General features: G+C 37.8%; 1 pseudogene; it reads right to left on the reverse strand.

Moving 5' to 3' along the window:
- Window positions 1–1389: 1389 nt before the first annotated feature.
- Window positions 1390–10905, reverse strand: LOC149207113 (putative multidrug resistance protein; annotated as a pseudogene).
- Between the last annotated feature and the right edge of the window lie 284 nt (window positions 10906–11189).

Raw genomic sequence — 11189 nt, forward strand, 5'->3', positions numbered from 1 at the left:
AATCTGATTGAGCTGATAGACTTATTCTACAACCCAATATGATGTGTAACCTTGTAAGCCTGTCATCAAAATTGAAAAAAAAATAAAAAATAACTTACAAAATATTTAAATAATATCTGGTTATAAAAATTTTACACTTGAAAAAATTAAATCTCTTTGCAATATTTAAATAAATCTATATAGATATTATAATATTCCCCTTACATTTAACCTTTCTTAAACTTTTTAATGATTCAATTAAATGTTGAAATACATGTGAATTTTTTTTTTTAATTCTTAGAATTTGAAATAATAACCACTAACCCACTGTAGAACTCATATTTATTCTATTAAAAGTTAATTTATTTTCAATCTTAAACAACATTCTTGTGCAAACATCTTGCCCATAAACCCGCCATCAAAAGTAACTTAAATGCTTCGACATCGAATTTACAGTTTCATATATATATATACACGTCGATATACTTTAGCTTCAGCGTGGCGAGGTTTATACAGACCATATTAGGTTATCAAATTGATGGTTATCAGTTTTTGATGGTCTGTTATATTAGGTTTTGAAATACAACGTATTCTGCTCGACCTACTTTTGTATCCCGAGGCTTGACCGTGGGAATCCTATTGATCTACGTTGTTTCTATGGTCAGAGCTTCGATGCCTTCCTCTACGTACAGGTATGAAAAGGTGAATCGACAAAGACAACATCTTTTTTTCAAAAGCTGGCCCATGTATATGCCGTTTTTATATTATTTTTTAAATTCTCTTTCTTCTGGCTACATTAAACATTGCATGAGCTCTGATTTTCTCCGATTTCACAGTATTATCAAAATACTACATCAGATACTAAATGAGTTAATTGTCTACGTGGATTTCAACGATTAATGGAGCCTGTTTTAGGTTTAAGTGAAAGGAGACGGCCATACTCAAGATTGAAGGTGATCCAACGACATCAATCAGGTGTCCTCGAAAGGGATAGGACGCCAATTTTGATGAAATAGATTCAAGTTGACAAGGACATTAAAAAGAAAATGACTAAGTTGACAAAGACGTTAAGGAGTGATAAAGTATAATTGAGAGAAAGTATTGAGCAAATATATTCCATCGTTTTCACTTGCGATTCCGAGTCATGTCGAGATTCAAGAAGCCAATCCAGTCTCTTTGGCCCTAACTGATTTTATTATAATTCGTTACAACATATAATTATGACATTAACGTTAAACGGCCCCTACAAATTCCAAATTTGGCTGACGACATTTTGAATGATTTAGCGCGTGCACAAATAACGAAGAAATGAAGATTCAAGTTCAAAATTTGGCTGAAGGCATTTAGAAAGTTTTAGGACATGGATCACGGAAGAATACTTTTGACCCTTTGAGTGAGGGAGGTGAGAATCTAGTGGTAGCCTAGCTGGATACTGGCGAGAGAGTAATATGGATTACCTTTTCCTTTGCTCATGAGATACGAATGAGTTCCCTGCTCAATCACTTTCCCATCTTCAATCACAACAATCGAATCTGCATTTTGAATGGTTGTCAGTCTATGAGCTATCACAATAGTCGTTCTTCCCACCATTATTCTGTCCAGGGCCTCTTGAACCATCTTCTCCGATTGCCTGTCGAACGCAATGGTGGCCTCGTCCAACAGTAATATGCTCGGATTCTTTATGATCGCCCTGCCTATAGCAATGCGTTGCTTTTGCCCTCCCGATAATTGCATTCCTCTGTCTCCACAATTTGTTTAGTATCCCTTCTCCAAAGAGCTACACAAATCCAAGTTAAACCACTGCCATATTCAGTTTGTCCTAATTTATTCCACAAACAATCTGCTTAATCGCAGCTGATTGAATATATGTATTATTGCATAAAAATTATGTTTCAATTAAAAAATTGCAGTATTTACCTGATGAAGTCATGAGCATTTGCAGCCTTTGCAGCTCCGATCATCTCCACCTCGCTTGCATTCTCTTTTCCGTAGAGAATGTTGTCTCGAATGCTTCCTCCAAACAGCGTGGGCTCTTGACCTACCAGACCTATGTGATTCCTCAAACTCTTCAAATTGAACGCCCTGATGTCACTGCCATCGATTTTCACTGATCCTTTTAGGGGATCGTAAAACCTTTCAATTAATCCAATAATAGTCGATTTTCCGGATCCGCTTTGTTCTACCAGAGCCATGTTTTGCCTGCTTTTATCCTGAAGCAGAAGTTCTTGAAGATCATAACATCTGGACGAGATGGATAAGCGAAGTCCACGTTTCCTTCTATCTTATCCGCTTTCTCGCCTTTCTCATCCTCCGGGTTTATGCGGTTTTCCCTGTCCAGTATGCCAAACACAGATTTGACTGCATTGGATCCTTTAGCAATGTCGCTGCTCATAGTTCCCGCTTCCGCTAAACCTTTTCCTGTGGTTATCAGAATGAAGAAAATTTGGAAAAAAGCTTTGGATGTGATTTGTCCTTTTCATACAAGTTGTCCTCCATACCAAAAGTTTAAAGCCGTAATGTATAGGATGATGCATTGCAATGTTCCAAGAGCGAACCCCGTAAACAAAGATTGTTTGATAATCTCTCTGCGAGGTTCTTCTTGACTCTTTTCAAAGAGAGAGAGGATCTTCTCCTGTAAAGAGAAGGTACTAATAGTGCGATGGTTAGCCACAGCCTCCGCTGCGAGTTGCTACCTTGATCTTGAGCTTTATAGCCTTTTGAGACATGGCCTTGAGAAGAACCCTTTTAGTGTAGACACATAATACAATAATGGGTTGCACTACGATTATTACAACTGCAAGACGCCATGCTATTATCAAGGCCATCGAGAAGGCTATTACAACAGCTGCCGAAGTTTCTACAAGTAACGATATACGATCTTTGACCAGAGATCTCACCTGTATCACAAATTGCATATTCGAACCATAAGAATACTGTAATACAATTCACAGTTTTATTGGAAATATTAAAACTTTAAGATCAGATACTTGCCACATTAACATCTGTTGCTAATCTGGAGCAAACAGCTCCACTAGAATTCTCCTCATTATCGAACCACCCAATCTCAAATGTAAAGATTTTGGACAGCATCGGCTCTCGAACCCTATTAGTAAGGATATTCCCCATAGTAGCAAAATTTGTTGATAACGTAATTTCAACTGCGCCCAAAACAGCTCCAGAAAGGTGGTTTTCGCAATCAGTTTTGGACGTGTGTATTCTATACGTTTTGCCATGCAGCGCTCCATTTGGACATAACGTTTAGCAGATAAAGGCCTTCCGATATTTACCTGAACCCTTCGATTTACTGAAGGCAAATCAACTGTTGTACATCTCAGACATGCAGCAAATGAATTATGACATTGCTTAAACTTTTGGGTTGACCCCGGTAAAATATAAATGAAATTGAATGCGTTCGTAGAGTATTGGTAAAAGATTTTAATTTTAATGTTTTTTTTCTTAGTGAGCTCTGGGCATAGGGAAATGTTTTTAAATTTTAATGTTTTTAATATTTTCTTACTGAGCTATGGGCATAGGGAAATGTTTTTAAATTTTAATGTTTTTAATATGTACTAGAGTATGGTCATAGAGGCAATGTAATTTTTTATGGTTTTGTTGTTGCATACGCATAGTATGTGTTATGCTTTTATTATGAGTTGACTTGTGTGTATGTATTGTATGTGAAACGAATTGCACAGTAGTGCGTAGAAGAAGCAGGGGAGAATTTTTGAACAGGTTTATATTGTATTAAAAACATTTGTGATATGCACAGCAGTGAGAGCAGAGAAGAACATGGGATTTTGTAATGTGGAGGAGTACATAATTTTTACAGCAGTATATGCAAAAGGTTTTTACAGCAGTAAATGTAAACAAAATTTACACGTGTAATTTTTTTTTAATAAAGGAGAGTAATTTTGTTAAAATGTTTTGGTCAATCCCTGTGAGTGAAAGAGGATGAATCTTGTATCAGGAATTTTGTTTTAATGAATACAAAGATAGTTTTTACAGTAGTAAATGTAAACAAAATTTACACATGTAAATTTTTTTTTATAAAGAAGAAAAAGTAATTTTGTTAAAATGTTTTGGTGAATCCGTCTGAGTGAAAGAGGATGAATCTTGTATCAGGAATTTTGTTTTAATGAATACAAAGATATTGCAGGTGTATGTAATGTTTTGCTCAGAAATTTTTTACAGAGCATTGTCTCTGTGTTTAGTTTATTTGTTTTTGGAATTTTACTAGAAAAATTACAAACAATGGTATCAGAGCAGATTCAGGCTCTTTGAAGGTGTCAAAGAAGCTGAAGGAAGGAGTTTTTTTGGTGCAACAACTTCTCCAGCAGAGTGAAGTCTCAGGCAAAAGGAAGTCTGAGGCAAAAGGATCCAGGTATTTCTCAGATTAGTTTTTGTGTTACTGCTGAAGAAACAGTGAGTGTTTTTAAATACACAGTCAAATATTTGAAGCATAGCTCAGAATGCAAAGAATGGCCAGCACTAGCATGGGTATGTTTAATACTCAGCTCCCACAGTTTAATGGGAAAAACTATGACTATTGGGCAATAACCATGAGAGCCTTGTTTTCCTCACAAGATTTATGGGAATTAGTTGAGGATGGTTTTGAAGAACCAGCAGATGAAAATGAGTTTAATAGATTAACTCAGACAGAGAAGAATCTGTTGAAGAGCAATAGGAAGAAGGATTCAAATGCCCTTGTGTTTTTGCATCAAGCAGTGGACCAGAGTGTGTTTCCAAGGATAGCAGCAGCTAAGACATCCAAAGAAGCATGGTAAACCCTCAAGACAACCTATCAAGGCATGGAGAAAGTGAAGACAACAAAACTACAATTGTTGAGGAAAGATTTTGAGAATCTGTGCATGAAGGAGTCAGACAATATTGACTCATTCTCCACACATGTAATTGGTCTGGTCACACAGATAAGGACTCATGGAGAGACTCTTGAAGAAAGGAGGATTGTGGAGAAATATTGAGAGTCCTACCCTCAAGGTTCCATGTGATTGTCACCACCATAGAAGAGACAAAGGATCTCTCAAACTTTTCAATTGATGAACTACATGCATCACTCATAATACATGAGCAAAGATTGAGTAGAAATGAAAACTCATCTCTAGAGCAAGCCTTCAAGACCCAGATGTTCTTTGGAAGAGGAAGAGGTCAAGGCAGAGGAAACAAGAGAGGAAGAGGCAGAAGCCAAAACAGAGGTGGAAGGAACAGTCCAGCAAATGATCAAGGAAGAGGTAGCAATTCAAATTAGAACCAAGGCCAAGGCAGCAACCAACAAAGAGGACAATATCATGCTCAAGGACAAAGGTATGAAAAATCCAATGTCCAATGTTATTATTGTAAAAAATATGGGCATTGTGCTAATGAATGTAGGAAGAGGTCGCATGATATGAGTAATAAATCTAATGCAAATATCACTAGAGAAAATATCAGCCAAGATAATGTGTTTTTAGCTCGTAACATGGCTGAAACAAACAGTGAAGATATATGGTTTCTAGATTCTGGTTGTAGCAACCATATGACAAGAAACATAGCCTTGTTTTCCAATTTAGATCAGAATGTGAAATCACAAGTCACACTAGGAACTGATAGCAAAATTTCTGTTATAGGGAAAGGAGAAGTTAAGATATTTACAAAGAAAGGTGAAAAGAAAACCATAGCATATGTCTACTATGTTCCTGGAATGAGATGTAACCTCTTGAGTATTGGGCAGCTTGTTCAAAAGGGTTACAATGTCTTCTTTGTGAATGATCTATGCACCATCATGGATAGAGCATCCAGCAAAAGATATATTGTTGAAATGAAGATGACGAGGAACATGATGTTCCCTCTCAGAATAATGGCACATTTGAAAAACAAAGAAGTAATTGCACAAGTTACCCAAGAGGTTTTCCAAAGTGTGCCAAAGGATGAAAATTGGTTGTGGCATTTGAGATTTGGACATCTCAACTTTGGAGGTCTTAACTTGTTGAGTAGAAAAGGAATGGTAAGAGGATTACCATTGATAGAGAAACCAGACAGCCTTTGTGAAGGTTGCATTTTGGGGAAACAACACAGAGAAAGTTTTCCATCAGGGAAAAGCATAAGGGCAAAGGCACCCTTAGAAATTGTTCACTCAGATTTATGTGGACCGATGCAAACTCCATCACTAGCAGGCAGCCAATATTTTCTAACATTCATTGATGATTTTACCAGAAAGACTTGGGCTTATTTTCTAAAGAACAAAAGCGAAGTGTTTGAAAAATTTCGAAATTTCAAAGCACTTGTGGAAAACCAAAGCGGGCTGCATACCAAAGTTTTAAGAACTGACAAAGGAGGTGAGCATATCTCCAAATACTTTCTGTGGTTTTGTAGAGAAAATGGAATATACAAGCAATTTACAGCTAGGTACACCCCGCAGTGAAATGGAGTAGCTGAAAGGAAGAATAAGACCATCATGGATATGGCGAGGAGCATGTTGAAGGCAAAGCATTTGCCAAATGATTATTGAGCTGAAGCTCTACACTGTGTAGTATATATTTTGAATAGGTGTCCAACAAAAGCAGTCATGAACAGAGTGCCGGAAGAAGCATGGAGTGGGAGAAAGAAAGGTGTCACCCACATGAAAATTTTCGGATGTGTGGCTTATGCACACATTCCAGATCAGCTAAGGAAGAAGTTGGACAGCAAAGGGGAGAAATGTATTTTTATTGGATACAGTGAGGAATCCAAAGCTTACAGGTTGTATATCCCATCTACCAAAAAGTTTTTTGTGAGCAGAGATGTTCAATTCATTGAGGAGGAAGCTTGGGATGGAAGCATAGAGAAAACAGTTAATGTTAAAAACTGTTTGTCTCATGATGAAGATGATGAGGAGATGGCTGAAATACATCCCCAAACAGCAGCGCCAACACAAGGACAGCAAGAGACACCCTTGAGGAGAAATGAAAGTGCTTCTCCAAGCACACCACAAGGAGGAAATTCAAGTGCGTCATCAAGCACTTGCACACCAAATGAAAGAGGTAAGAAATTCAGAAATTTAAGTGACATTTAGGATGAAGGAATGAATTCCTTGTTTGCTTTGTATTGTCATGTTGATGACCCTATTCATTTCGAAGATGCTATTAAGGATAGGAAATGGATAGAAGCTATGGATGAGGAGATCAATGCCATAGAGAGAAACAAGACATGGGATTTGGTTGAGCTACCAAAAGGTAAAGAAGTCATTTGAGTTAAATGGGTCTATAAGACCAAGAGTAATGCTAAAGGCAAGATAGAAAAGCACAAGGCAAGACTTGTTGTCAAGGGATACAAGCAGCAGTATGGGAGAGACTATGAGGAAACTTTCGCACTGGTTGCAAGAATGGAAACCGTGAGAGCAGTGTTGTCCATAGCAGCACAAAACAAATGGAAAGTTTACCAAATGGACATGAAATCAGCATTTCTTAATGGAGTGTTAATGGAAGAGGTTTACATTGAACAACCTCTAGGCTATGAGAAGAAAGGCCAAGAGCACAAAGTGTTCAGATTGAAGAAAGCTCTTTATGGGCTGAAGCAAGTGCCAAGAGCGTGGTATAGTAGGATAGATTCCTATCTACTGGAAAAAGGATTTGAAAAGTGTGAGGGAGAACCCACCCTCTACATCAAAGAAAAAGATGGTAAAATTATAATTGTTGTGTTGTATGTTGATGATGTTATTTTTATAGGTAATGATTACCTCATTAAAAACTTCAAAATAGTCATGAAAGAAGAATTTGAAATGACTGACATGGGTTTGCTGAGATACTTCTTAGGAATAGAAGTAGATTAAAATGAAAATGGAATTTTTATTGCACAAACAAAATATGTAAATGAAGTGTTGGGTAGATTTAATATGCAAGAGTGCAAGGCAGCAATCACTCCCACAGTGATGGGATTAAAACTCAGCAAAGAGGACAGCAGTAAGGATTTTGATCCTAGTTTGTACAAGAGCATAGTTGGAAGCCTCATGTATTTAACTGCAACTAGACCTAACATAATGTTTGCTGTTAGTTTAATTTCCAGATTCATGGAGAGGCCAAGAGAAGCACATTGGCAGGCAACAAAAAGAATTCTGAGGTATGTTAAAGGTACTAAAAGGTTTGGCATTTTATATACTGTCTCAGAACATTCAGATTTAGTTGGATACACTGATAGTGATTGGGCTGGAAGTGTAGATGATCGGAAAAACACTTCCGGTTATGTTTTTCACATGGGTTCAGGAGCCATTTCATGGGCTTCTAAGAAACAACATATTGTGGCATTCTCTACAACAGAGGCAGAATATGTGGCAGCTACAACAGCAACATGTCAAGCAGTTTGGATGAGAAGAATGTTAAGGAGCTTAGGCCAAGAGCAGGCAAAAGGAACGGTGATTTTTTGTGACAATAGCTTAGCTATTGCATTATCAAAGAATTCAGTGTTTAATAAGAGAACGAAACACATTGACAAAAGGTTTCATTACACCAGGGAATTGGTAAGCAATGGAGAAATCACTTTACAACATTGCAGAACTCAGGAACAGGTTGCAGACATTTTGACAAAGCCATTGGACTAGAAAAGCTTCGAATTTTTGAGGAAATGTTTGGGTATGATTGAATGCCTAGCAGTTGAAATTAAAGGGGAGTTTTGAGAACGTAATTTCAACTGCGCGCAAAACAGCTCCAGAAAACCGCTACCTTATCGGACTGCTTTTGGTTTGCAGGTGGTTTTCATACAAACTCATCTGATGCAATCAGTTTTGGACACGTATACTCTGTACGTTTTCCCGTGCAGCTCTCCATCGGGACATAACGTTCAGCAGATAAAGGCCTTCCGATATTCACCTCAATCGTTCAATTTCCTGAGGGCAGATCAACAGTTGTCGGACATCTCAGACCTGCAGCAAATGAATTATGACATTGCGTAAATTTTTGGGTTGACCGCCGGTAAAATATAAATGAAATTGAATGGTTCGTAGAGTATTGGTAAAAGATTTTAATTTTAATGTTCTTTTTTCTTACGGAGGTATGGGCATAGGTAAATGTTTTTAAATTTTAATGTTTTTAATATGTACGGGAGTATGGTCATATACGCAATGTAATTTTTTTTGGTTTTGTTGTCGCATACGCATAGTATGTTTTATGCTTTTGTTATGAGTTGACTTGTGTGAAAAAAACGGTGAAACGCAGCAGCGTAGGTAATTTCCTAGACTATGTATTGTATGTGAAACGAATCACACAGTAGTGCGTAGAAGAAGCAGGGGAGAATTTTTGAACAGGTTTATATTGTATTAAAAACATTTGTGATATGCACAGCAGTGCGAGCAGAGAAGAACAGGGGATTTTGTAATGTGGAGGAGCACATAATATTTACAGCAGTAAATGTAAACAAAATTTACACACAGCTGTGTAATTTTTTTTTATAAAGGAGACAGAGTAATTTTGTTAAAATGTTTTGCTGAATCGGTCTGAGTGAAAGAGGATGAATCTTGTATCAGGAATTTTGTTTTAATGAATACAAATATATTGTGGGTGTATGTAATGCTCTGCTCAGAAATTTTTTAAGCTTCCCTGTGTTAAAGATCCTGGAGAAAAACAGAGCATTGTCTCTGTGTTCAATTTATTTGTTTTTGGAATTTTACCAGAAAAATTCCCAACAAAATTGTAATGCTGTAACATGTTTGTTGAAAACGATAGTACTTCCACAACCACAAACATGAAGGAGTAATATTCGATATTTTATTTGATCTGTTCATGGTCGTGAAGGAAAAGTACAAATAAAGTTGCCCCAAGGAACATGGGAAAAACAGGTTGAACTGCTCGGGAACCTAAGGCTCCTAAACAACCCAATAGAGCATGCCTCCATTCTGGGGCATTTAATAGAAACAGTTGATGGAATGAAGCGGTGGAAGCAAGCTTTTCTTCATGTACCAGTTCTCGATGGGTCGATACAGAGGCATTCGTACTCGATCTAGTATATATGCTAGAACTCCTTGTTACCAAAGACTGATCTAGCATAGTAGTGCCTTCGAATCTCTCATCTGGCTTATCTGCCGCATCAAGTTGTAGTTTCACCAAAGCAGCGTATGCTCCATTGGGTTTACAGATCAGATCTTCATGCATACCTGTCTCGATCACATGACCACATTGAACCACCGCAATCATGTCTGCGTTGTGGATGGTCGAGAGGCAATGAGCTACTACAATAGTTGTGCTTCCAACTGAAGCTTTGTCTAGAGCATCCTGAATGATTCTCTCTGACTCTGCATCTAGAGCACTTGTGGCCTCGTCTAGAAGAAGTAGACGAGGACCCTTGAGCATAACTCTTGCAATAGCTATATGTTGCTTTTTCCCTCCCGACAACTGGACTCCGCGGTCACCCACCTGTATGGCCCAAATGAAGAAAGTAAACTCAAATTGACTGCACTTTAGAAATGAAGAATGAGAGTAAAAACCTAAATATTACCTGTGTGTCATAACCATCTGGTAGTTGACTAATCAAATCTTGAGCGTTTGAAGATTTAGCCACAACAATAACCTGATCCATGCTGGCTCCCTCTTTTCCGAACAAGATGTTCTCCTTGATCGATGTAGCGAAGAGTGCAGGTTCTTGACTTACTAGTCCAATTTGGGAACGCAACCATTTCAATTGTAGCCTTTTACTATTCACTCCATCCAGCAAAATCTCTCCAGCCGGTGGATCGTAGAACCTCTCTATCAATGACACAGTCGTAGACTTACCGGACCCGCTTCTCCCCACCAATGCAACAGTCTTGTTTGCGGGAATGGTTAGACAGAAATTGCGAAATATCTTGGATTCTGGTCGAGATGGATATGCAAACTCAACGTTTCTAAATTCAAGTTTACCGCTGACCTCTTTCAATATTTCTCCTTTTGCATCTTCCAAATCAATGATCGGTTCTCTATCAACCATCTCAAAGATTCGTTTACAAGCAACATGTGCTTCTGAAAAGTATCTGATATTCGGAAGCGCAGTCCCTAGAGCTCTGTAAACGCAACAGTGCTTTCAGAGATTTTGCTTGAACTTCAAAATGTGGTAAATTTCCCGTTGTAGGATCAATTGTAGAAGTACATGAGAAAGAGAGATGAATAGAGTGAGAATGCTTACAATCCACCCATAAGAATGCAACTTGAAGCCGCGAAAATCCTTCCTCCGCTAGCGCGATGATACATTACCAATCTGCTACCATACCAAGA

Source organism: Pinus tabuliformis, chromosome 1_2, assembly GCF_031772625.1.
Source record: "Pinus tabuliformis cultivar Carrire ecotype Pingquan chromosome 1_2, CPIR1, whole genome shotgun sequence".
In the NCBI taxonomy this organism is placed as follows: domain Eukaryota; kingdom Viridiplantae; phylum Streptophyta; class Pinopsida; order Pinales; family Pinaceae; genus Pinus; species Pinus tabuliformis.